This window comes from Elaeis guineensis, chromosome 12, assembly GCF_000442705.2.
Source record: "Elaeis guineensis isolate ETL-2024a chromosome 12, EG11, whole genome shotgun sequence".
NCBI classification, from domain to species: domain Eukaryota; kingdom Viridiplantae; phylum Streptophyta; class Magnoliopsida; order Arecales; family Arecaceae; genus Elaeis; species Elaeis guineensis.
The window spans coordinates 25,718,471-25,724,332 of record NC_026004.2 but is presented as its reverse complement, the minus strand read 5'-3'; positions in this window follow the sequence as shown (position 1 = coordinate 25,724,332).

The window sequence follows — 5,862 nt, the reverse complement described above, 5'->3', positions numbered from 1 at the left end:
GTGATGTAGTGCTGATCTGAGGCACTCACAGTAACCACCGTAACACACACACACACACATACACACACACACACACACATATATATATATATATATATATGTATGTATATATGTTAGAAGTAATTTGGAATGGGCCGATGATGTATGGAGACTTAAGCCCATTACGACCCCTCGATCCATATCGGCACCTCCCCAATGGCCTAATTGTTGAGGTTTGCCTGACCTTTAGTCGGGCAAATGTCTGTCCCGACCCTTGGTCAGAGGCTATTCTCTCCGACTCTTTGTCAGCATGTTCTTTATCTAACTTCTGATCTAAAAGGGCTGGTCGATCTCCTGTCGCATTCGATCCTCATTCGACTTGCACATCGGGACAATCTCTAGTCAGCATAATAACTACTGGTCTGATTGACTTCTGGATCAATCCATTTAACCGAATCTTGGTTAGAAAACTATCAGTTTCAACTCCTAGTTGGCACACCATAGTTTTCAATCTTTTCTTGAAAGCAGACCGACCAGGCTCAGGATTAAAAAAGGCAGGCATCAACTGGCAATAGCTGTCATTCCTATTTGGATACAACCATCTGATTAGGAGAATCATGCCAGTATAACTGTCTGATTCAGAGAATCGCAACTAAATAACCGCATCAGATTCGGCCAGCCTGTCTTCCAAAAATGGTTACACAACTGTCTCCTCTATAAATACTCAAACCCTAAGGACCTCGATAAGTAATCTTTTTTCATCAAGCTTAAAACTCTACTTTTCTATTTGTGCACTCAAACTTGAGCATCGGAGGATCCTCATCGGAGCACAATCCTTCGGCCTGAATTTTTTTACAGGTTGCTCTAGTACTGCATTTCTTTATTTTTTGATGTCAACTAAAAATAAGCTGCAACAGATAGAGGAAGGGCCGAATCTTTGATCCTGTAAAAGAAGCAGATAAGTTAGATACTTCTGATGATGGCTCTGCACAAGATTTCTTACCAGTGAATCGGCACCTTTGCTTCCCAGTAGGTGCGGAATGAAATAAATCATTCTGCCCCTGTACCTCTAGCGGTGGCAGAAGTTTCCACACCGATACAGCAACCCGTGGTGGTGATCGCGGAGCATTCAATTTGCTTTTTCAGTAGGTACAGCAACTCACAACTGTTGTTCAGATAGTGATTCAACCTCCACCGGCACCCCAATCGGTGAGTCAAGCTCAAATCTCTCTGGCCCAGCGGTTGGCGGCGGATTAGACCTAAGAACCAAAGAGACGGTGGTCTCCAAGTCCTCAATCGGGGCATGATTCAACCTCCGATTGGAGATCTCCTCCATGCTCTGAAGCGTATACCAATCAAGATGTGGAAGTCGAGTAAAGACTTCAAGATATGGATCGAAGGATCCAGCAGATTTGCAACAACCCATCGACACCATCCGACAGGTTCGATTTTGAATCGCCTTTTATGGCAAGTATTCTCCAGGAGTCAATTCCACCAAACTTTAAGGTTCCTCAGTTGAAGAGCTATGACGGAATCACAGACCCCGCCGATCATGTCAATTACTTTCAAGCAGTCATGCTTCTCCAAGATGCTTCTGATGCTATTCTGTGCCAAGCCTTTTCCTCCACTTTGAAGGGGACGGCCCAATATTGGTACTCCAATCTGAAGCTAGTCTCTATCCACTCTTTTCGATAGTTAAGCCAGGTTTTGCTGTCCATTTCATCACCAACCGGCGACAGCAAAAGCACTTGGACTACCTCCAGACCATCAAGCAAAAAGAGGACGAGTCCATCCGGTCTTATATAGCTTGGTTCAATAGAGCTATGTTGGAAGTCCGTGACTTGGATCAGTCGGTCGTGATGTCTGCCTTGAAGGGCAGGTTGTTGATGAGCGACTTTAAAAAGTTACTGTTGAAGATCTTTCCCCAGGATTTCTCGGAGATGCTGGCTCAAGGGAAGAAATACGTCCGATTGAAAGATTCTCTGACAGAAGAAACCGTCCGAGTAGCCCCAACTATGGGGAGTCAAGAGCAGAGCGAGGCTTGCTTGCCTAAGTAGAATGGTGGAAATCACCACCGTTTAAGGTCCCCACCGAGGGAAGGAATATTTCATTGAGGAGGAATCGTTCACCTCTGAGGTGATTCGATGACCTCACTCCTTTGAATACTTCAAGAAGAGAGATTTTGATGGAGGTACGAGCTTAGCTGCCTCCACCTCCAAAGATGCAGACAAATCTGAGGTACCATGATTCGGATAAGTATTGCCTCTACCATCGTGACCACGGTCACAATACTGAAGATTGTTACGAGCTCAAAGAAAAAATTGAGCGTTTGATCCGAGAAGGGAGGTTGGATCGGTTCATCTGATGACAAGGTCCTCCATGCCGATATCCTCCAAGGTCTGGGCAGCAGTAGTGGAGATGTCCCCCTCCTCAGCAGCAACAGCGCCAGCCTCTTCAACCTCAACCAGCTCTAGTACGACCACAGGTGGAGGGGCAGGCGGTAGCAGAGGATCGATCCTTACGAGGTGAAATTCACATGATAACTGGGGGTTCATCTGGTTTGGTGGAGCCACATGTAGCGAAGAGACCTCAGCTCAAGGAGCCAATAATCTTCACCGAACAAGATACTGAAGGTGCACAAACTCCGCATAATGATGCGATGGTTATTACTGCAAATATTGTTGACTACAATGTACCCTGTATTTTTATCGATAATAAAAGTTCAGTTGATATTTTGTACTTTGCTACTTTCACTGCAATGGGACTTATCCCAGAACAACTAAATTCAGTACTCCTATTCAAGATTTCTCCAGAAGTTTGATAATTTCGGAGAGAACTATAAGGCTGCCTCTTACGGTGGAAACCAAACCCAAGCAAGTGACCATCCATGTTGACTTCCTTGTGCTCAACCTACTGTCAGCCTATAATGTAATATTTGGCCGACCAAGTTTAGGAGCATTGAAGGCAGTTGTGTTGAGTTACTACCTGATGATGAAGATTTCAATGGAAGCTGGAGTGAAGTAAATCCGAGACAATCAAGCCATGGCCCGACAGTGCTTTGCTGCTAAACTGCGGACAGAGGAATAGCCAGCAACACCCCAACCTGAACTCCCAATAGGTTTGGACGCCCATGATAATCTAGCTAAAGAACATGCTCGACCGTCCGAGGATCTAGTGGAGGTCCCTCTGAGGAAAAAAAATCTCCATCAAACTGTGAAGATCGGGTCATCCATAGATTAGGTAACCAAAGCTCGCCTAACTGCTCTTTTTCAGAAAAATACGGACTTGTTCGCTTGGACGACAGCGGATATGCTTGGCATTAATCCGGAGGTGATGATCCACCACACTACAAGAAAACAACCTTTTTATGATGGAACTATTTACGATGAAAATATTTTCATCGTCAATAAGACTATTTATGATGAAAAAATATTCATCATAAATAATTTAATATTTACGATGAAAATAATTTTTCATCGCAACTAGTCACGTATCAGTGATGAAAATTTTTTTTATCATAAATACTTATTATTTATGATAAATATTTTCATCATAAATAATTTATCATTTATTTTAAATTTAAATTTTTAAATATTAGCATCAAAAATATTTTCATCATAAATAATTTATGTATTTCCATCAAGAAATCAGTTTTCATCGTCAATAATCTTATTTCCAATGCAAATATTATCATCATCAATATTTAAAAAAATAAAAAATTAAATAATTTTAAAATTATTGATTATTTGTAATAAAAATTTTTCATCATAAATAATCAAATATTTATGATGAAAAAAAATCATCATTAATACTTAATTATTGATAATGAAAATATTTTCATCGTTAATATTTAAAAAGAATTAAAAATTTAAGAAAAATCATTTATTATTTATGATAAAAAATATCCATCATAAAAAATCAAATATTTTGATAAAAAAATTTATGTTGTCAATACCTAATTATTTATGATGAAAATTTTTCATCATCAATATTAAAAAAAATCAAAAATTTAAAAAAATTAAAACTTGTTAATTATTTATGATGAAAATTTTTCATCATAAATAATTTAATATTTATGATAAAAAAATTTACATCATAAATACTTAATTATTTATGACTAAAATATTTTTATCATTATTTAAAAAATTAAAAATTTAAAAAATCATAAAATTTAAATTTTTGATTCTGTGTAAGGCAATTACATTTAATTTTTGTAGCAGTTGTATACCCGCAATTCTATTTTGATTCTGATTAATTACTCTTTGATGCTCACACAATTCTTCTTAAATTTTTCAAGCTCAATCCTTATATGCAATATATGAGCTTTTAGACCTCTAACTTTCTGTCCCTACTCTATCTTCCAAATCTCAATTTTGATGAATTTCTCTCACGATCTCAGAATCATCATGATATTCTCATACTCTGACTTCTGAAATGAAGACTTCAAGAAAAAGATGAACTCCTTAGAGATCGAAGACCTCAAAACTATCGATCTCCCATAGTGTCCATTCCATTATGGAAGTCGAAGAGCTATTCTTATAATAATTATTAATGATGTAAATTAAATTTTTTATCATAATTATATTTTTTATATAATTTTTTTGAAGAAAAATATTTTTAGAAGAAAATCATAAATTAACTATTTATATGATTTTTTTTTATTAATAAAAAATTAATTTTTTTGATGAAATTATTTTAAAAAAATTTTTTAGACCAAAAATTTTTAGATTAACAAAAATTAATTTTATTTTTCATTACAAATATTTTTTTATATCAATTTTTTTGTTAAATTTTTTGGCTGGAAAATTTTCTTGATGGAAAAAAATTAAAATTAATTTTTATGAAATTATTATTAGGAAGATTTTTTTAGACTAAAAAAATTTGGAAGAAATTTTTTTTTAATTATTAATGATGTAAACTGAATTTTCATCGCAAATAGTCTTTAAATTTTTTTAAAATGTTTTTTAAAAAAATTATTTATGATATAAATTTATTTTTTTATTGATAATTAATTTTTAAAAATATTATTTTAATCAATTTTTATAAAGAAAAAATTTGTTAATGAAAAAAAATTATTAGCAATAAAAAAGATTTTTATCAACAAAACTATTTTAATTTGAAGGAAAATTGTTAGAGAAAAAAAAATTTTGAGTGGTATTTATTAGCAATAAAAACTATATTTTCATCACTAATACCTTTATTAATGATGTATATTTTTATTTTCATCGTCAATAAGTTATTTTATGAATTTTTTGGATAAAATTTTTTTAAAGAAAATTTTTTTTAATGAAAAATTTTTGAAGAATTTTATTGGTGATGAAAATTATTTTTCATCGCTAATAATTGTATTAGCGATGAAAATTTTTATCGCTAATAATTTTTTATTTATTAGATGTCAACTCGATATCCCTTCGTGCGAAACCCTCTCTTTCCCCCTCCCTTCTGAGCTCTGCCCCCCTCTCCCTCTCCCTCTCCCTCTCCCCCTGCGAAACCCTCTCGCTCTCCCTCTCCCTCTCTGAGCTCTCCCCCCCTCTCTTCTCGTCGGTGATCGCATCTCCACCATTGCCGCCACCATTGCAGTAGGCTTTTCTGTCGCTGTTGCTCCTTGAATTGATTTTGATGATTACAAAGTATTTGAGGGGGTTACTAATGATTTTGACTTAGAAAAAAATTTATTATTTATCAGAGACAAAATCATAATTTCACCAAGTCCTAACTCGAAAGCCTCAAGAGTAAGAACAGAAGATTTGTGATCTATTAGAGGTAATTTCAAAATTTTTAGATATGTATTTTGAAAGAAAATCATGTTTATAAAATTGAGTCGACCCCATGAGTCGACTCATGTTAAAAGGGGTTGAATGGCACGCTGATTTTTTGGCTGGC